Here is a 23,337-nt window from a genome sequence, read left to right as displayed (position 1 = left end):
AGGTCATTGGTCACATCGGATTAGGGAAGGATGGGGAAGGAAGTCCGCTGTGCCCTCCCAAAGGAACCATCCCGGCTTTTGCCTGAAGCGATTTGGGGAAATAACAGAAAACCTAAATCGGATGACCGGACGCGGTTTCGAACCATCGTCCTCCCGAATGCGAGACCGCTGTGCTAGCCACTGCGCCACTTCGCTCCGTACAATTCATAGCAATAGGGTACACTAAGAATAGCAATAGTATCAATTAATTTAGCAGTTCTGAAGCTGTAAAGTCTTGTACAATATCAACAGGGAAGGGACGAATAATTCCAAAGGAGGAAATTGAAATGCCACTGATAACATCAGTAAATGAGCGGATAGTTATAATAGAGAAGTCTGTAGACAAGGATAAGAGAAAGGCAAGTGTGTGTGTGTGGGGAGGGGGGGGGGGCTGAAGGAGGGAGGAAGAAATGTTGTAAGTAGGCTGTTTAGGTTTTTATGTTGATAACACCACGTAGCGCTGTATATGCAATCACTGACTATGCGGTGTGCAGTCTGTGGCTGGTTTGCATTGTTGTAATATTCGCTATTGTAGTGTTGCGCAGCTGGATGTGAGCAGCGCGTACCGTTGCGCAGTTGGAGGTGAGCCGCCAGCAGTGGTGGATGTGGGGAGAGAGATGGCGGAGTTTTGAGAGCGGATGGTTTTATATATATATATATATATATATATATATATATATATATATATATATATATATATAAATAATGACTTTTGAACACTATTAAGGTAAATACATTGTTTGTTCTCTATCAAAATCTTTCATTTGCTAACTATGCCTATCAGTAGTTAGTGCCTTCAGTAGTTAAATCTTTTATTCAGCTGGCAGTATTGGCCCACGCTGTATTGCAGTAGTTTCGGTAACGAAGATTTTTGTGAGGTAAGTGATTCATGAAAGGTATAGGTTATTGTTAGTCAGGGCCATTCGTTTGTAGGGATTTTTGAAAGTCAGATTGCGTTGCGCTAAAAATATTGTGTGTCAGTTTAAGCACAGTCATTTATAATTTTTTTAAGTGGACGTTTCAAGGTTAACTAGAGCGAGCTGGAGATATGTGAAAAAAGATTGCTATTGTGATAGAAGAAGGCCATCAGCTGGGTTGTGAAGCTGGTGGGAGTTTACACCGAGGTGACAAAAGTAAGGGGATACCACCTAATATCGTGTCGGACATCCTTTGTAAGCGTAGTGAAGCAATTCGTCCTGGAATGGACTGAAAAAGTCTTAGGAACTGCACTGTCGAAATATTGAGCCATGCTGCCTATGTTGTCGTCCATAATTGCGAGAGTGTTGCCAGTGCATAATTTTGTGCGCGAATTGACTTCTCTATCACGTCCCATAAATTTTCGATGGGATTCATGTCAGGCGATCTGGGTAGCCAAACTATTCGCTCGAACTGCCCATAATGTTCTTCAAACCAGTCGAAAAGCTTCGGGCTCAGTGACACGGCACATTGTCAACCATAATAAATACATCGTTGTTTTGGAATATGAAATCTACGAATGGCTCCAAGGAGCCCAGCGTTACCATTTCCGGCCAATGATTCAGGCAGTTCCATGTAAACAGAGCTCACACGATTATGGAGCCACCACCAGCCTGCACAACGGCTTGAGCCGACCGCGGTGGCCGAGCGGTTCTAGGCGCTTTAGTCCGGAACCATGCCACTACTACGGTCGCAGGTTCGAATCCTGCCTCGGTCATGGATGTGCGTGATGTCCTTAGGTTAGTTAGGTTTACGTGGTTCTAAGTTCTAGGGGACTGATGACCTCCGATGTTAAGTCCCGTAGTGCTCAGAGCCATTTGAACCAACAGGACGACAGCTTGTTGACAACTACGGTGAATATCGTCCTGGGGTGTACGCCTCACTCGACCCATATAGTCAGTTAATGAGGATTCATCTGACGAGGCAGCGGTTTTCCAGTATTGTTGGGTCCAAACGATATGGTCACGAACCCAGGAGACACGTTGCAGGAGATTTCGTGCTGTCAGCAAAGGTAGTTGCGTGTGGCGCCTGCTGCCATAGCGCATTAACGCCAAATTTCGCCGCACTATCCTAACGGATACGTCCGACTTCCGTCCCACATTAATATCTGCAATTACTTCATGCAGTGTTGCTTGTCTATTAGCACTGACAACTCTACGGAAACGTTTCTGCTCTCGGTCATTAAGTGAAGGCCGTCGGAAACTTTCCTATCTGTGGTGAGAGGTAATACCTGAAATTTGGTATTCTCGACAAGCTCTTGACACTGTGGATATCGGAATATTGAATTCCCTAACGGTTTCCGAGATACACTGTCCGATGCATCTAGCTCCAAACACGCTTCTGGTTCAGAGTCTGTTAATTCTCGTCCTGTGGCCACAATCATGTCCGAAAACTTTTCACGTGAAACAACTGAGTACAAATGACAGCACCGCCACTGCACTGCCATATCAAACCTTGTGTAAGCCATTCTACCGCCACGTGTATATGTGCATATCGCTATACTACGGCATTTGTCACCTCGGTGTAATGTCTGTTTTCGAGAAAGATCGTCCCAATTTGAGAATCCTAAACAAGGAAACAATTTTGTCATAAAAAAAATGGTTCAAATGGCTCTGAGCACTATGGGACTTAACTTCTGAGATCATCAGTCACCTAGAACTTAGACCTACTTAAACCTAACTAACCTAAGGACATCACACACATCCATACCCGAGGCAGGATTCGAACCTGCGACCGTAGCGGTCGCGCGGTTCCAGACTGAAGTGCCTAGAACCGCTCGGTCACTCCAGCCGGCTTGTCATCAAAGAAGTCACATATCGCTGAATTATAGGATCTAGGAGACGAAGCAGTGGAATCAGAGCTACAAATAAAACGGTGACATTGTCGTCGTCGGCTGATACTCGTATCCGAGTTTTCATTTCTCTCCTGAGATTTCCTCTGTCGCGGTTCAGGCGTGGAAGTGTTGTTGATGGCTTAGCAATTCAGTTCTAGCGTGGAACAGGGGGCCACAGACATTACAGCTGATTGAAGGTGGAGGACGTGGCTGAGCCTGGAGGAGTTTACGTCTCCGGCGTTTGTCATTCTCCATTCTTCCACGTTCCAGCTCAAAGTTTTGAAGAGCATTTGAGGTAACTGAGCGCCAGCGACTTCGATCTTCTGCTATTGTGGACCAGTTACTCGGATCGATGTCCACGTTTTTCAGGTTTTTCTTGTACTGATCATTATAACGTTTGAGAGGGGCACCTCGTGGCCTTTTACCTGTGCTCACTTCGCTGTACAGCATTTGGCGTGGAAGTCTGTCATTTTTCATCCGCTGGACATGTCTGACCCATCTGAGTCGATGCCCAATGATAAGAGCTTCCATGCTATACATTTTTGCTTTGCCGGCCGGAGTGGCCATGCGGTTCTAGGCGCCACAGTCTGGAGCCGAGCGACAGCTCCGGTCGCAGGTTCGAATCCTGCCTCGAGCATGGATGTGTGTGATGTCCTTAGGTTAGTTAGGTTTAATTAGTTCTAAGTTCTAGCTGACTGATGACCTCAGAAGTTAAGTCGCATAGTGCTCATAGCCATTTGAACCAAGCCATTTTTACTTCCTCAAGAACAGCCGTGTGGATTTGAAGTCACCCCATTTCAGGTTCATGATATATCTTAGCTTCTGTTGGTTGAAGCGTTCTAGTTTCTTCAGATCACAGCAATATAACGTCCTGGTTTCGCAACCATATAGCAGGGTGGAAATGACTGCAGCTTTGTACACCATCAGTTTGGTGTACAGTGTTAGGTCTTTATTCAGGAAGACACGCTTTGTAAGACGTCCAGATGCTACATGGGCAGCACGTAATCTATTCTCCACATCTTTTCCAGATGAGTAGTTAGACGACAGTATGCTTCCTAGGTAGAGGAAATGGTCCACTTGTTCCAATGGTGTATCATAAATGGATATGCTGAAATCAGGAACGGAGGAGCCAGGAGTTGGCTGCGCCATCACCCTTGTCTTTGGAATATTGATGGAGAGACCAAATCGTTCGTATGCCCTGCTGAAGGAATCAACTGACAGCTGCAACTCTGCAGGTGAATGAGCTGGAGAAGCATTGTCATCAGCGTACTGCAGCTCTGTCACACGAGTGGTACTGGTGAACCTTTTTGAATGGAATCTGGACTGGCTGAATAATCCTCCATCGAACCTGTACTTTAGTTCTATTCCTGCATTGTTTACGGCTCCCTCGTAAAGCATAGCCGCCAGATACAATGCAAATAATGTTGGTGCAAGAACGCATCCTTGTTTAAGCCCACTTGTTATTGGGAATTCACGAGTTGTTCCATTCTGGCAGAGGACCTGTCCAGTCATATCATCGTGGAGAGCTTCAATCAAGTCAACAAAATGTTCAGGGCAGCCGAAGCGTATCAAGACCATTCACATGGCTTATAGGATCAAGGAGACGAAGCAGTGGAATCAGAGCTACAAATAAAACGGTGGCATTGTAACACTGAAACAATCGAGCAGCTGCAAAATCAGTGCGTGGGACGCGGTGGGGAGGAGGTGTCGGCGTCAGGGGGCGGCGACTGGCGACCGGCGCCTCGTCCGCAGCTGATAATTACGGCCTCTGATTAATGGAGGCGGCACGCGCCGGCGGTGATTAATCTCGCCTGCAATTAGAGGAGGCCGGAGGCGGCGGCCGGGGGCGTGCCGGCCGGCCTAAATGAAGACGTTAACACGCCGCCACAGCCGTCGCCGCCGCCGGCGCCGCTCCCGGATTTACGGCACCGCCGCTGCCTAGCGGCGCCAGCACAGCGCATCATTCGCCCCCACTCTGTGCGGGTGGCTACCGTTAGCCAGCAGACAACTCCCGCTACAGGGTGGCGATAGGTGGAGGGGACGGGTTGAAGCAGACGGTGAAGAAAGGAAGACTGATGTTCGTAGTGTTTGCAGATATACACTACTGGCCATTAAAATTGCTACACCACGAAGATGACGTGCTACAGACGCGAAATTTAACCGGCAGGAAGAAGATGCTGTGATATGCAAATGATTAGCTTTTCAGAGCATTCACAGAAGGCTGGCGCCGGTGGCGACACCTACAATGTGCTGACATAACGAAAGTTTCCAAAGGATTTCTCATACACAAACAGCAGTTGACCGGTGTTGCCTGGTGAAATGTTCTTATGATGCCTCGTGTAAGAAATGCGTACCATCACGTTTCCGACTTTGATAAAGGTCGGATTTTAGCCTATCGCGATTGCGGTTTATCGTCTCGCGACATTGCTGCTCGCGTTAGTCGAGATCCAATGACTGTTAGCAGAATATGGAATCGGTGGGTTCAGGAGGGTAATACGGAACACCGTGCTGGATCTAAACGGCCTCGTATCACTAGCAGTCGAGATGACAGGCGGCATCTTATCCGCATGGCTGTAACGGATCGTGCAGCCACGTCTCGATCCCTGAGTCAACGTATGGGGACGTGTGCAAGACAACAACTTTCTGCACGAACAGTTCGACGACGTTTGGAGCAGCATGGACTATCAGCTCGGAGACCATGGCTGCGATCACCCTTGACGCTGCATCACAGACATGATGGTGTATTCAACGACGAACCTGGGTGCACGAATGGCAAAACATCATTTTTTCGGATGAATCCAGATTCTGTTTACAGCACCATGATGGTCGCATCCGTGTTTGGCGACATCGCGGTGAACGGGCATTGGAAGCGAGTATTTGTCATCGCCATACTGGCGGATCACCTGGCTTGATGGTATGGGGTGCCATTGGTTACACGTCGCGGTCACCTCTGGTTTGCATTGACGGCACTCTGAACAGTGGACGTTACATTTCAGATGTGTTACGACCTGTGGCTCTACCCCTTATTCTATCCCTGCGGAACCCTACATTTCAGCACGATAATGCACGACCGCATGTTACAGGTCCTCTACGGGCCTTTATGGATACAGAAAATGTTCGACTGCTGCCGTGGCCAGCATATTCTCCAGATCTCTCACCAATCGAAAACGTCTGGTCAATGGTGGCCGAGCAACTGCCTCGTCACAATACGCCAGTCACTACTCTTGGTGAACTGTGGTATCGTGTTAAAGCTGCATGGGCAGCTGTACCTGTACACGCCATGGAAGGTCTGTTTGACTCAATGCCCAGGAGTATCGAGGCCGTTCTCACGGCCAGAGGAGGTTGTTCTCGGTACTGATTTCTCAGGATCTATGCACCCAAACTACGTGAAAATGTAATCACATGTCAGATCTAGCATAATATATTTGTCCAATGAATACCCGTTTATCATCTGCATTTATTCTTGGTGTAGCAATTTTAATGGGCAGTAGTGTAGTAAAAGCCTTTGTATGAATGCGTGGTGACTGTGACAGATACCACTCAATCATATAATTAGTTCGCCTCAATGGACAATGAGTCCGCCACCCTCAGTAGTGCAGACGGAAAATTACGTTCGACTTCCAGCGACCATGGAGGACATGAACGGGGAATGTGGGCAAGTAGCGCTAGGTGATAATGTGAGTCGGTAGGGGAGCGTGCCGAGATAGTCAGCGCATTTGAGTGAAACACTGTGTGCAAACGGCGCTGTGGTTAACATAACTTTGGTAGAACGTTTGCCTCCCATGTAGGTGGCCTGCGTTCGATTTCTAGCCAATGCAAATTACTCAGCGTCCACTGTTTGGGCATTAATTTTATGAATGACCTCCGTCGTTATGGACTCCTTCAAATGATTAGGGCTGGTCTCGTGAATCGCCAGCTTAGATCCCTCGACATTGTGCAGCGTGTCTACCATGCCTCTCGCATCCCCCATCTCGGTCCCGTTTACCCTCGCCTGTCGTATGTTGATGGCGGTGGGTTCCTTTGTCTGTACCGGGATGTTATTTGAAGTTCAATATTATTCCCCTGCCCTCCAGCACGAGCGTGGTGGGGTTGGCTTATTCCACGTGCCAGACAGAGTTACGACACTTTTTCTTTGCTCCCAACTGAAAGTCTGGCTCCGTTTCCCGACTAGCCTCACCGGACTGCTTTTACATGAATATGTTACAGTCATCAGAGTAAATTTTCACTCTGCAGCGGAGTGTGTGCTGATATGAAACTTCCTAGTAGATTAAAACTGTGTGTTGAACCGAGACTCGAACTCGGGACCTATACTTTTCGCGGGCAAGTGCTCTACTCACTGAGTAACCCAAGCACGGCGCACTCCCCACAGCTTTAACTCCACCAATACCTCTTCTCCTACCTTACAAACCTCACAGAAGCTCTGCTGCAAACCTTGCATAACTAGCACTCCTGGAGAAAGCGATATTGCGGAGACATGGCTTAGCCACAGCCTAGGGGATGTTTCCAGAGCGAATTTCACTCTGCAACGGAGTTTCTAATGATATGAAACTTCCTGATAGGTTAAAACTGTGTATCAGACCGAGACTCGAACCGGGACCTTTGCATTTCGCGGGGAAGTGCTCTACCGAGGGAGATACCCAAGCACGACTCTCACCCTGTGGCTTAGCCAAACCCTGGGGGATGTTTCCAGAATGAATTTTTACTCTTGCAGCGGAATGTGAGCTGATATGAAACTTTATATTTACTATCAAAAACAGTCTTGATCACAAATTATTTATTCTGGTGACCGGTTCCGACCACAACTGAGGTCATCTTCAGACCAATGAGTAAGAACCTCCTTCCGGTGGTAAATCGCTACTGGTGATTACTAGTAGTGATTTACCACCAGAAGGAAATTTCACTTATCATCTACTTTAAAAACAATGTAAGAAATACAGCCTTCTTCTTGACACCCTCTTTTCTAAAGTCTTGCAGAACACACGCATGTCTTTTCTTTTCCTATGTATTATTGTCAGTAATATAGAAGTAACTTACCAGAGCTACATTTTTATTAATTACAAAATGTATCACTATTCTCTACCAATAATATGTAAAGCGTATTTCCATGTTATAGATCTTTGTAAGGCTGGGAAGCGATTGGTTTGGTGACGTGTTGATTGCGCGCCATCCATGCGCCATTGCATTTACATTTGCACTTTTACAAAAGTCGAGCCTTGCAATCTAATTTTACTGTCACGAACTCCGATTACTTGTTTTTCCTGCGTGTAATGCACGTTATTTTTTTAATTTAAATCTTATGGTACTTAACTGCTAAGGTCATCAGTCCCTAAGCTTACACACTACTTAACCTAAATTATCCTGAGGACAAACACACACACCCATGCCCGAGGGAGGACTCGAACCTCCGCCGGGACCAGCCGCACAGTCCATGACTGCAGAGCCTTTAGACCGCCCGGCTAGTCCCGCACGGCTGCACGTTATTATTTTACGTTATCGTTCGTATTATCATGGGTGACCGTCACCAAGATGTTTGCTCCCCAATAGCGACTCTCCACTGACTAAAAAGGAAAGAATGATACCAGCAGGTAACAGAGCCATACTGGTCAAGTAGGCGGTATAATTTCATTCGAAAAAGACATTCTGATGACATATATTTCATTATTCTGCTGTTCTGGTCCTGTAACGTATCCTACTTCCGAACAATTAGTTTAAGGAAGAATCGAGTACAAGTATTTCATTTCATTTAGACTATTTCTATTTGGCGGCCGAGTTGGCCGAGCGGTTCTAGGCGCTACAGTCTGAAACAGCGCGACCGCTACGGTCGCAGGTTCGAATCCTGCCTAGGGTATGGATGTGTGTGATGTCCTTAGGTTCGTTAGATTTAAGTAGTTCTACGTTCTAGGGGACTGATGACCTCAGAAGTTAAGTCCCATAGTGCTCAGAGCCATTTGAACCATTTTATTTCTATTTCTCCTTTTCTTGTAAGGGATGTATTACGAGGTGCAACCTCATAATGATAGCTGGGCTCATACTGCCAAGGTATTTCCAAATTTTTCCCGATTTTGTAATCACTGCAATATTTCTGCAGGGGACTTCCAACGAATTGTTGAGTCCATGCCACGTCGTGTTGCTGAACTACGCTGTGTGAGAGAAGGTCCGACACGATATTGGGAGGTATCCCATGACTTTCGTCACCTCACTGTAGATCTCAGGGGTAGAAAGAGTGCGTAACAGGTCCGTCGGAGGAGACTTGATGGCTCGGTGGGCCGCGAGAGACGGTAGCGGCCGCCGGCGGGAAGGGATTTGCCAGGGAGCTGTATCCGGCCGTGACGTGCGCGCACGCGCGTGCGACCCGCCACAGTTTGTGCGGCGCGGAACACCTGTTTGTGAGCGCGACCCCGGCTCCCGTCTATAATTCAGCACAATTACGTCGCGTGATTGGCGCCTAAGTATACGCCTAGACGCACAAAGCGACTCGCCCTTATTATGACCAGTATATTTTCAAAGAAACTTTCGAAAAAAGCGTGTTATTATATTGCCGCTGATGGATAAATAGCAGATGACATTCCGTGGGGAAATTCGGTTCTTTTGCTGAATTATTAGGCATTGTTCCCTATATTTAAGCGCTACTTCGCCCCGACCTCATATCTGCAGGCCTTTATGAATTATTATGCGTGCGTTCATTATTCAGTTCCCATTAACAATGGTTGGGCAACTGAAACGCAGCGCCGTATGTCAGAATTTCAGCGCAAGCTGCTTTGAAATTACGCCACTTTATGCTTATTAAGCAATCGAACGGCCCGAACTTCACGATACACCTCAAAGTCGTGGAGTATTAAATTTTCGTTATGACGGGACAGGTGTGGGAATGCGAGTGGACGAATTTCTTGTATAACGAAGCCTTATTACAAGCGCCAGGCGCACTTAAAGACACTCGGCTTCTGCTTCGAGCCGTTTCCTTTCACTGCAGATGCGTAGCGTGAACGAAGGAGAGGCTGTAAATGATTCCTTCGAAATGAAGCATTTAGAAAAAAAGAATCGGTCCTAAATTATCGTAAAGGGAATGAACAAAAGCCCTGCCTCATTTCCGTCAGTAGCGGCAGCCGACAGGTAGACGAATGAAATTCAGAATCAGTATTTCGTGAACTCCTATTTTTTAGGTCACTGCTTGTAATTATTCGATGAAGTTTTAAGGGGTGGCGCTAGTATTATAGAAGTATCATTAGAAGGTACGTAACTTTCCTTCACCTCATACTACTCTTCCACGGAGCCAAATCGTCGTCTTTCCGAATGTAATAAATTACTTTCAAGTGTTTGGTTGCTTCGCCACATTCGCTTCTGTATTTCAGACCATTGTCTGATTACTAGTAAGTTAACACAGGAAAAGTCCGCCTCCTTAGCTGAATGGTGAGGGTGTCTGCTTGCCACCTGCTGCGGAGGACCCTTGCTTCGATTCCCAGTGCTGCCATGCATTTTTCCTTGGTGAGAGTACCAGTAAGCGGTGCAATTACGGTGAGAACACAGCAAGTGCCATAACCCGATTTACCAGAAATTTCAGTCAGTGGAAGAGGGTTCAAAATAAGTCAACAAGTGTCTCGGGTTATCCGTAGACACTCGACCGTTTCTGAGAAAACGTCGGTTTAAATTTTTGAGGAACTTTTTGTGCCTTTTTGATGAATAAATATTTCGACAAGGCGGTGGCGCAGCGTCGTAGGTTCCCACTTTCGTGCCCCGTGTTCGAAACCCGATTTTCATTTCTATTTTTGTTTTTCATTTACCTACCCACGTCCGTAAGAGATTAGTACACGAATATTTTCCAGTGTATGTTCGAATAACATTGTCCATTTTCGTCTTCTAATTGTACGTTTGGTGAATGGATTTAAAATAAATTAAAAACAAAAATTAAATTGAAAATTATTTGAAACTGTTTTCTGTGAAATTCCTGTAGTGTACCTTGGTGCTAAGTAACTGCATGAGCCACTTTTCGGGAAAGTGATCCCTTGTGCGTACTGTGCCACAAAATTATTGTTCAAATGGCTCTGACCACTATGGGACTCAACTGCTGAGGTCATTAGTCCCCTAGAACTTAGAACTAGTTAAACCTAACTAACCTAAGGACATCACAAACATCCATGCCCGAGGCAGGATTCGAACCTGCGACTGTAGCGGCCTTGCGGTTCCAGACTGCAGCGCCTTTAACCGGACGGCCACTTCGGCCGGCCACAAAATTATTGCCAGTGCGTGAAATCTTCAGCATTATTAACGACTTTACTTTCCCGAGTGAGATTCGATACGAGGAATCGTCGCTGCGGTAAATCTGCCATCGCGCGATGCTCGTGCTGTTCGAAATTTCTGTGTTTAGAACGTTTCTACGATTGGTGTCATCTAAGTGAATGCAGCTTATCTGCCTGAAGGATAAATGTAAGAATATAAAACATGAGAACTAAGGACTGATAAAAGAATTATATATATATATATATATATATATATATATATATATATATATATTCAGGGGCTATAATCTTGTATTCTTATATTCTTTATTCTTAAATTACAACTAGATTTCACAATAACTATTATTCATTTACTACCTTATATATATATATATATATATATATATATATATATATATATATATATATATATATATCACAATAACTATTATTCATTTACTACCTTATATATATAAAATGTAGTAAATGAATAATAGTTATTGTGAAATCTAGTTGTAATTTTTCATTTCATATAAGCCCTTTATATACCCTAACTTGACAAGACACATTCGTGTAGTAACCTTCTACGCACATGAGCAGATAAATGAAAAACATAAAATAAACAAAAATATTATTCGGGTTTCGAACACAAGACGCAAAAGAGAAAGATCGCGACGATAGGCACTCTGCCATCATATGAGCAGAACTAATTAAGTGCTAAAAGGCATCTAGACTACGTCGAGTATCTATGGATAAGCTGAGATAGGTGTTGGCTTACTTTGGCTTCTCTTCCGCAGCGTGAAGTTCCTGAGAAGTCGGATTATGGCTTCGGCCGTGTTTCCCTCGTCATCGTGGTAGTGCCAATTCAGAAGCTAGTGACCGAGCTGCTAAAGCCTGGTTTACCAGGTCTGGTAAACCAACAGCCGCCGGCTGAGGGGCGTACTCACTCCCTCTATAACGTATCCAAATAACGACAATGGCACATTGGCAGAGAATGACATGGCGGACGGTTGATCCCGATCGATCCCGACGATACTTAGAATAAGAAAAAAGAGTGATGTCAACAGTTGGTTGTATTCCACCCGGTACTACAGTGTCAACTGCTGCGCATTAACTTACAAGACAAAGAAGTAAGAGTGCTGCGATTCTGACATGACCAATGAATTAGCTACTTTTAGGTTAGTTAAATTTGCTATTATAATTAAAATTGCTAATACAACATTATTTTACAAGCAAATACTGGCTAATTTTATCACGGTGGCAATCTTACATTATTATTGTTATTTGCCTATGAGTTACGGTTGTGTCCAAACAATATCAGAGACGGTTATGTCTATCCTGTGAGAACAGGGTGGGCATACATTTTAACATTTTGCGCCATTGTTGAGACCCTGACTCAGTAGTCAATAGATTCTTTTGCGTTGCTGTTGTTCACCCCTGCATCCGTGCCATCTATCATCTGCCTCACTACATTTATGACTATATTATAAACTATTTCGATTAAACCATTCTGTATAATAGGGCTTCTTGAACCTGTGGGGCTGCGGTGAGTTTGGGTTGTATCCCATTTGAATTGTGTGAGATTTGTAAGCATCCATTAGCTTTTGCACTTATAATCTGGCACGAAATGTATCCTTTCCTGTCCAGTTTTGTGTTGCACCGTCTGCGCCGTATTTCCTTCGTTATTGTCTCTTGAACTGTTAAAAATTTGATGTCGTTCTCTGGTATATGTAGCCGACATTGCTGAAAAAGTTTGTGGCTGTTACGCCGACTGATTTACGGAGGAATTACTACTTTGTTTAGTTGGTTTCGTTGTGTCCGGATGTATCAGACGACTAGCTGTACTAGACCGAGAGCGTACAAATGTGTGATAAGGCGCCAAGTGTCCTCTGACTGCAGATTGTAGATTGCAGACTGTAGATTGAAAAATTTATATATATGATATTACTTCCGCGTATGTTATGCATTCTGTTTCCATGCCCTTGGTTAATTTTCCTCTGTCGAGGATACTCTGGTCACTCTCTATAGTCAGACTGATGCCCTCCTGAGCAGAGTACACAGAAGTGCGGGGTGGGGGAGGGGGAGGGAAGGGGGTTTTGTTTGTCACATTCGTGTATCAAGTGGGGCCCAGAACAATGAGACGACATGGTTTACGAAGGTGATGGGACCGTAGGAAGCTAAAGTGATGCAGAAAAGTATCACATATGGTTTAACAGACCAGAGCAGCTCATGTAGCCTTCACACTACAAGCCAAAACATAACGACCACTGCCCACCACGACATTGGATGACACCTGAAGGCGTTGCGAGCACGTGGTGCTCTACCAAAAGTATGTAAGTGAAGCATACATGTATGGGGGGGGGGTCATCCTAGCGGAAATATAGGCGACAAATGCGGAAATCAATTGATATAAATAACACTGAGAAAGGGCAGATTATTATTACACAAAGTCTGTGAACGAGTATCTCGAAAACTGTGAATTTGGTCGAATGTTCACTTGCTACTGTCGTGAGCATCTACAGAAAGAGGTAGAAGGACAGTGAAACCACCAGTACGTGCTAAATGGTCGGACGTCCATGATTCTTCACAGAACGTGGGGTTAGCAGCCTTGTCTGCCCTGCAAAGTAGGATAGATGCGATCTCTGGCACCTCTGCTATTGTGCACGCACAACTGTTTCGGAGCACACAGATCATCGTACATAGTTCAACATGGAGCTCTGCAGCAGACCACTCCTACATGTTTACATGTTGGTCTAACGGCATCGTTACTTATGATTGCATACTAATCAGAATCTGACCGTCGAGCAATGAAACGTGTCGGCTCTTCGGGTGAATCACATTTTTGCTACACTAGATCTATAGTCATCTCCACGAACGCCGTCATTGAGATGAACTGCGGCTCGAAACGTGCAGAACGCCACGGACGCAAGCTGGTGGGAGCAGCATTATGCTATGGGAGACACTCTCCTGCATTTTCATAGGACCTGTAGTAGTAATTGAAGACGTGGTGACGGCTGTGAACCACGTGTATCCCTTCATGGTTGATGTCTTCCCCGACGACGACGTCATCTTTCACCAGTGTAAGTGTCCGTGTCTCGGGGAAAGAACCGTGCTGCAGTGGTTTGAAGAGCATTATAGCCAACTCACGTTGATGTCTCGACAACCAAATTCGCCTGATGTAAATACTATGAAACCCAAGTGCATCGCTATCGGGCGCCTTCACTGTGTATGTCATTCGGTGGCCTATTATTTAAGCGAATTACATGACTTGTGCGTAGACATCTAATGCGATATACCTCCACAAATCTACCAACAAACAGTCGGGTCACTTATACGCAGAATCAGTTACGTGTTCGTTCCAAAGATGGACAAACAAGCTATTTAGTTTTTTCTCATCTGTGTATGACATACTGTTTCTGCGATTTGGAGGTTACAAGACATGCTGGCCATGGCGGTTCCTTGATAAGTTCACTTTCCTTGACGGCCTTTCAAAACGACTACCTCGCATTTGCGAACACCTCGCCACTCGATGGATCATACTTTGCTGGACCCTATGCAAGACACCTGCATCAACACAGCCAAAGTGGCATGCATGCGTGCTATTAGGTCGTGCACATCTATGGATGAACTATTATAAACATGTGTCTTTAAGCGTCCCCACAGTGGATTAAGGTCTAGGAAATGTGGTGGATGTCCAGGACCAATACAGTTCCATGGAAACACTTCATTTAAATAGTTACGCATATTCATTCTAAATTGCGGCGGTGCTGAAACCATAGCAGTCACCAAACACAAAGTGACACGTTTTCTGATGCGTGGCAAAGTACTGCAAAGAAACACACTATCCAAGGGCGCATGGCTGGAGCACTGCATAGGGCAGAACTTCGACAACCAGTCATTGAGATATGTGTAACTGTCTTGAAAGTCACGGATGCTTCGCCGAGATGACTGATGAATGATTCCAACAATAGCATCCTCTTTCTTTGGGGAGTACATCTGGTCCTTGGACGATGTCTGTCAGTTCAAAAAATGGTACAAATGGCTCTGAGCACTATGGGACTTAACATCTGAGGTCATCAGTCCCCTAGAACTTAGAACTACTTAAACCTAACTAACCTAAGGACATCACACACATCCACGCCCGAGGCAGGATTCGAACCTGCGACCGTAGCGATAGCGCGGTTCCCGACTGAAGCGCCTAGAACCGTTCGGCCACACCGGCCGGCGGAACTGTCTAGTTCGAGCTGGCGTGGTGCGGAGAGGGCACGACACATCGTAAACGGACGGACGAGACAGTTCTGCTTAATTCACGTCATTTCTTGGCACCATTCTGCGATTCGTACTGGTTTGTTCATCCGACGTACGCGCCGTCACGCTTCCCTGTCCCCTCGGCAAGTCGAACTACGCCGTTCCTTCTTGGTCCCGGTGACATGTTACGCTGGCTGCTCATAGCGTAAGTGATGTTTATATTTCTTCCTTGTATGGCACTTTGCCTATCCGCTCTCTGGATATTGAAAACGTTATCGTTTTCAATCCTTTACTTGTGGTAGGGCATGAACTTCACTTTCCATTCTGGCTGGCCCGACCGCCGTGAGTATATCATTGTCTTTAAGTAAGTATGACAGCCTTCTGCGGGGTATCTTATTTTTCGTGACCCCTGTCATTAAATTTACAACTGGCCTTAAGCTCTTGTTTTTACAGTTGGTAGCACCTTGGGATGGAGGTGTAATGCTCTGAAATCGGTCGCGTAGTTAAGGGGGGTAGGACGTCAAACGGGCCGACTTAGAGCAGGAGAGGCACCACAGGCCATTTTAATTTCCACTGTCTTTACTTTTACAAATAAATTCATAAAACTTTGTTACAATGACCAGGAATGAATCAGCATTCACACTCGTACCAGCAGAAGTTCAAAAACATAACAAAATAAATTCTTTACATGTGAAATTTCATCATTTTTTGACTTACTATTGGCTGCATTTGTTTCTATAGCTACACTTTTCTTCATAAGTAAGAGAGACTGTTCGATGAATTTTGCACAGCATATAAACCATACTTACAGGTGTCTGAAACTGTAGAATCTATTTAATTTATGAGAAAATGAATGAGCTGTTACGTTTTAATCTTTATGTTTACAAAAAAATCTAATTTTATAGTTAAATATCTCAATTTTTACCACAGTTTTTAATAGATTTGGAAAATTCTAGAGTTTCATACACCTGTAAGTATGGTTTGTATACTGTGCAAAATTCATCAAAGAATCTCTCTTACTTGTGAAGAAAAATGTACCTACAGCAACAAATGCAGCCAATAGTAGGCGAAAAAAATGATGAAATTTCACAAGTAAAAAATTTATTTTGTTATGTTTTTGAACTTCCACTGCTATGAGCGAATCCCGAATCCTTCCTGGTCATTCTGACAAAGTTTTATGAATTTATTTGTAAAAGTATAGACAATGTAAATTAAAATGTCCTGTGGTGCCTCTCCTGCTCCAAGTCGGCCCGTTTGACGTCCTACCCCCCTTAACAAATAAATTCTCGTTACAACTGAAGCTGATTATTACCTTACAAAACTCGTAAGTGCAGTCTGGTTTATGTGCAAGTTGTAAATACAGCAACATTTCGCTACATGTATTTTATCCCATTATTTTTCATTCTGCGGTGTATTATTCTTGTCAGCAATTTTGATGCTGTTAAGATGATTCTGCGATAGTTCCCGTATTCACTTGCTTTTGGTATGTTCGAGACTGTGTGGATGGTTCTTCTGGAAGTCATCAGAGATACTACGAGGGCCATCCACAAAGTACATTACGTTTTGGAATTAAAAATAAATAAAGTATTGGAAATTTTTTTTATTATATACAGATGAAAGCCACACTTAAATACTACTTTTCTACATAGTTGCCATTTAAATTACGGCACTTATCGTAGCGATGGACGAGCTTGGAAATTCCTTCGTCGTAAAATTCGGCCGCCTGCAACTTCAACCACGTAATGACTGTCTTTTGGGACAGAAAAGGTGTGATTTTTGTGGATTTCCTGGAAAGAGGCACTACAATAAACTCTCAAAGGTAATGCCAAACTCTGCATAACCTCAGAAGAGCAATACAAAACAAGCGCAGGGTAAAGTTCGGCTCAAAGATCTTGCTGATTCACGACAACGCCCGGGCCCACACGCCAAATGCCACTCGTGAAGTTCTCGAATCTTTTAATTGGGAGTTGTTTCCTCATCCGCCGTACAGTCCCGACCTGGCACCTAGCGACCTCCACTTATTCCTAGCAATGAAGAAGTGGTTGGCTATGCAGCGTTTTGATGACGACGCACAACTTCAAGAAGAGGTAACCGCGTGGTTGAAGGCGCAGGCGGCCGAATTTTACGACGAAGGAATTTCGAAGCTCGTCCATCGCTACGTTACGTGCCTTAATTTAAATGGAAACTATATAGAAAAGTAGTATTTAAGTGTGGCTTTCACCTGTATACAATAAAAAAAATTCCCAATACTTTATTTATTTTTAATTCCAAAACGTAATGTACTTTGTGGATAGCCCTCGTATAAACGTACGACTTGGTGCGTATGAAGCATTATTTGCGGATATTGCGGCGAGCCTGAGATTTGCGGTGGGTGTCGCAACGCGCTGCCCGCCGCTGCCCGCGGTGGGGCCCGGCAATAGCAGCTCGGCGCGGCGCGACGCGTCGCGGCGCACGTGTCTGGGCGCCGTGTCTCGGTGTCGCGACTCCGGCCGCCTGTGACGTCAATGCGCGCCCTACTTGTCAGCGCAGCGGCCGCTAATTGGCCCCGGCTGTCACCGATTGACAGGGGTCGCCCGGCGAATCAGCGCCCCGCCGGCCGGCGGACGGCGGCGGCCGCGCCGTTTTAAATTATGCTATTTAACGCCTGCGCTCGGTTTCTCGGCACTGGCGGCAGTCGAATGCTACAACGGCGAGCGCCCGCGACTCCACATTGGCGATTTTGCTAAGACAACTGTCAAAGTTTAAGGATTTCCGAAATTATTTCTTCGCCAAAACACAGCTAAATAAATCGTAAACAATGTATATGTACTTAAACAAACTGAATGGTGTCGTTATACGAGTACACCACCGAAAAGTCAACGTTTGTTTAGGGTACGATAAGGTTAGAGCAAGCAGTAAAGGAAACAAAAGAAAAATTCGGAGTAGGTATTAAAATTCATGGAGAAGAAGTAAAATCTTTGAGGTTCGCCGATGACATTGTAATTCCGTCAGAGACAGCAAACGACTTGGAAGAGCAGTTGAACGGAATGGACAGTGTCTTGAAAGGAGGATGTAAGATGAACATCAACAAAAGCAAAACGAGGATAATGGAATGTAGTCAAATTAAATCGGGTGATGCTGAGGGAATTAGATTAGGAAATGAGACACTTAAAGTAGTAAAGGAGTTTTGCTATTTAGGAAGTAAAATAACTGATGATGGTCGTAGTAGAGAGGATATAAAATGTAGACTGTCAATGGCAAGGAAAATGTTTCTGAAGAAGAGAAATTTGTTACCATCAAGAATAGATTTAAGTGTCAGGAAGTCGTTTCTGAAAGTATTTGTATGGAGTGTAGCCATGTATGGAAGTGAAACGTGGACGATAACTAGTATGGACAAGAAGAGAATAGAAGCTTTTGAAATGTGGTGCTACAGAAGAATGCTGAAGATGGGGTGGGTAGATCACGTAACTAATGAGGAGGTATTGAATAGGATTGGGGAGAAGAGAAGTTTGTGGCACAACTTGACTAGAAGAAAGAATCGGTTGGTAGGACTTGTTTTGAGGCATCAAGGGATCAGAAATTTAGCATTGGAGGGCAGCGTGGAGGGTAAAAATCGTAGAGGGAGACCAAGAGATGAATACACTAAGCAGATTCAGAAGGATGTAGGTTGCAGTAGGTACTGGGAGATGAAGAAGCTTGCACAGGATAGAGTAGCATGGAGAGCTGCATCAAACCAGTCTCAGGACTGAAGACCACAACAACAACAAGGTTAGAAGTCCCTCAATGTTCTGTGCACGACCCGTAGTTGCACGACCCGTAGTTTTCAATTTACAGAACCTCACAAAGATTTGAAATACTCAAAGCGTTAACAAAACAGAAAGATGGTGTTTGATAAGGTTGGGGGTGTCTGAAAGTTCTAGGCTCGCGCCATATTTTGCCAAGACATAGAGTGTCTCAAAAATTGGGATAGTTCAAGGATCCGACGAAAAGGGAAAGTGATAATTCGGTACCACCATACAGATCGCATTTATTTAGGTTATTGTATGGTTGGGTATGCCTCAAGGTTCTGTGCCAGCCGTACATTTTCTCCAGTATACTGGATGTCACCGAATTTGGGGTCTTCAAATGGTTCAAATGGCTCTGAGCACTATGGGACTTAACATCGGAGGTCATCAGTCACCTAGAACTTAGAGCTACTTAATCCTAACTAACCTAAGGACATCAGACACATCCATGCCCGAGGCAGGATTCGAACCTGCGACCGTATCGGTCGCTCGGCTCCAGACTGAAGCGCCCAGAACCGCTCGGCCACACCGGCCGGCAATTTGGGGTCTCAATGATTCAGAAACATAGAACGGTTCTGGTAGCTGCCATCAGACAGCATTTCTTTAGGTTGGAACTGCCTCTGGGTTCCATTCTCACCCACTTTTTTTTCAGTTTGAAGTGGACCCGAATCCTGAGGGGCCACTTGTATGCGGTGCTGTGTTGTGGTTGTAGGCCATGGTGAAGGTGCAGACCGTTGGTAGGTCAGGTAAACAACGTTAAAGCTTAGACATTTTATTGAATCCCATGCTAGTACAATCGTAATGTCTCGGTGCAGCGGCCACAAACCCTATCAGCACATGCTAATAAAACGAAATTATCGTTTGCCGTTTGGGATTGTTGGCCTGGAGGCCCCATCTGGGGAATTTCGGCCGCCAGGTGCAAGTCTTATTTCAGGTGACGCCACATTCGGCGACTTGCGTGTCGGTGATGATGAAGTGTTGATGACGACAGCACAACACCCAGTCCACGAGTGGAGAAAATCTCCAACCCGGCTGGGAATCGAACCTGGGTTCACTGCATGGTAGGCACACATATCACCATTCAGCTAAACAGTCGGACTCAGCACCTGGTGAGGACAGTACATGCCAGAGGGTAGTTTTTGGCAGAAGTTGTGATATCTGCACCCAGGAATTCTGACACGAGATGCTCGCTCAGTTCTACACGCCCCAGTTAGGCATGCCATGGCTGCTCGTAGATGGTACCAGTGACGCGAAAAACTGCTGGAGCACTTGACGTGGATGAGAACCTCCAGTGACGGATCTCTCTCCTGCATACGATGTCAAGACTCCCATACCACTGTAAAGTGTTGAGCAACTCTACTGCCCTAGTCTCTATCTGCTGCCCTCCTAGAGGAGTCAGGCTGCTGCTGGAGTGAGCCTGGAGGTAGCCCACCAGTGGAGGGTTACCAAATCCAGGAACGACTTTCCCCATATTTTGCGATAATACATAACGGTCTGCTCTTCCTTGAACTTTTTCAGTGGCCTCTGCCAATCCTGTCTCGTAAGGATCCCACACTGTGCAGCAAGACTCCAAAAGAAGACTGACAAGCACAGTGTAAACAATTTCTCTAGTTAATCTGTTTCATCTTCAAAGTATGCTGGTAATAAGACGCAGTCTTTGGTTCACCTTCCCTCACAGCATTTTGTATGTGAAGTTGTTTGCGGCGAAGACAGGAATGCCTGGTGACCGCTTGCTGTTCCATATCACACTGGCGCTTGGTGTAACCCTCACATCGCAACAGACGTTCCCGGACGGTCGATAACTTTTCCAAAATTGGCGGTTGTGTTTACGCGGTCTAGATGGTCAGTTGTAGTGGCAGCACACAGCTACCAGCCACGTTCCGTACATCAGATCTGTGGCCTGGTGACGGAGAAATTGCTGGGCTCATCCCCCAATTTTTACAGGATTGTACTGATTGTGCTGGCCCGCCTCACAATGTATAAAGAGCTGTGTTTCAGCAAGAGGCATGCCGGCATCTTCACGACCATTTGGTGCTCATGGTTTCTTTAATTAGTGTAGCTCAGCTGCTATTTTCCACAGTAATTGTCAAATAATAATAACAGCGCTACACAATACGCAGGGTGTTACAGAAATTGGCACATCGTAAGGAGTTAACGAAACAGGTAGTTATCGTTAGGCATACAGACCTAATCTGTGTGTCGTAAGATCAAATTGGGGATATGTTCCTTGAAGTTTACCAAGTAGACAGAATATTCCATTATCTTCCGTGTGTGCAGCCTGAACAGCAGAATTCTTTTTTCCGTTATTTCGGCTGATAACGGTACAGTCATCTTCAAGGCGAATAGACGGCTGGATTAAAGTCACTCGACACGATCATTTACACCGAAATGTATAAAAGTGTCAAGTGGTTTTTAATTCAGTCATCGATTCATCTCGAAGATGGCTGTCCTTTTATCATCCGAAATATTGGAAGAAAAAATCTTGCTGACCTGGATACACCCTCGAAAGAGGATGCAATAAGATAAAAAATACTTCGTGGATTTGTGTTCGATCATCATTATTTTCCTACTCGCAGGATGTCACCGAAATTGGAACGCCAAAACAGGAAACCATTTGTTCAAATGGTTCAAATGGCTCTGAGCACTATGGGACTTAACATCTGTGGTCATCAGTCCCCTAGAACTTAGAACTACTTAAACCTAACTAACCTAAGGACATCACACACATCCATGCCCGAGGCAGGATTCGAACCTGCGACCGTAGCGGTCACGCGGTCCAAGACTGTAGCGCCTTTAACCGATCGGCCACACCGGCCGGCAAACCATTTGTAGTTTTCACATAAACAGAACATACTTTTTTAGTGTACTATACAGTTTGAGGGACCTTAAGGCTGTGTGCTTGATCCACGTTTCTCCAAATACACAGAATGTCACAGAAGATGCGACTTCTTAATGATTTGACAAATCAATTTTATAATAAGTGTACAAGATGCGTCACATGTGAAACACATGTAATGATTATTTGAAGAGGTTTGCTCGTAGTCGAATCTGTGACTTAGTCAAATATAAATTATATCTTATAATGTTTGTTCCTAATCGAACCTCCTCAAACAGCTGTAATTTCTGACAACGTTTCTACAAACAGAATCAAGGCAAAAGCAACATTTCTTTGACAACAATTAAAAATGGCAGCTTTCCTTTCAAGAATTAGTAATGCAAGTTGTTCATGTTTCTGAGATAAGAACGAGGCGAATGTGAATATACAAAAACATGCAACCGAAAAAATATTGTGGCTAGCGAACAACATAGTGTTAGAATCGACCTTATATCTCTAGGAGAACACATGGAAATAGCGTAGGAGCATAAAACTGACCATTAATGTTGCTTTTAAATCAACCGAAACGCATTTTATCCAAATACAGTTACAAAAGACTGCGTAACTGCGATGTCACTTGCAAATAGCAACAAAACAGCTGCGCCACAAATCAGTGTGAACCTATATTGCGGTATACAGAAAATCAAGAAACAAGTTATGGACATAGGCCCCAAAATCTGCAGTACTGCGTCTCGTGAACCACGGGAGTGAACTGGGTTTCATGCCAACAGAATTTGTAAAACTCGTCTTGATTCTTACAGAAAAATTGTATGGTTCACTAAGCATTTCTCGTAAGTTTGGTAAGTAGTCAGAGTTGTGTTAAATTTCCACAAGAAATGGGTATTTGTGCATCTGTTCATCGATTTTATGCAGAAATCGACTGACTTGTTGTTTTTACACTGATCGTTATGAAAAGAGCTGTACCCAGAAGGGCCCAAACCAATGCACTGCAGATTGGTTGGGTATGTTGCGCGCCACTAGCTATGCCAATGATTGCTTTTACACAGTCCACTAAACACTCGGAGAGTGTCGGTGGGCCATGAAGCCGTGCCAATCAGTTGACATAAAGGGTGCCTCAAACGGCGGTGTCGGCGAGCACGACAATAGGCAGCGTCTCTGGAGTATTGCCTGAATGTGCACTGTACCCAAGCGATAGGTTCGACAGCAGGTTGCTCTTCAAGACGAGTTCGAGAGACCTGAATCGTTGGGTTGCCAGAGGCTGAGTGGACCTATGGTCGAACTGCACGCCACATCGGTCGTGCAGACACCACCGTTGCCCACGGTTGGCGACAATGGATCAGAGAAAACATGCATGCATTACAAGGAGCATGTGGACGTCTGAGACGCACCAAGAGGAAACAGGACTGACGGATTGAACAGATCCAAGGC

Source organism: Schistocerca piceifrons, chromosome 3, assembly GCF_021461385.2.
Source record: "Schistocerca piceifrons isolate TAMUIC-IGC-003096 chromosome 3, iqSchPice1.1, whole genome shotgun sequence".
Classification (NCBI taxonomy): Eukaryota; Metazoa; Arthropoda; class Insecta; order Orthoptera; family Acrididae; genus Schistocerca; species Schistocerca piceifrons.
The sequence above is the reverse complement of the archived record's forward strand: the minus strand, read 5'-3'. Positions refer to the sequence as shown.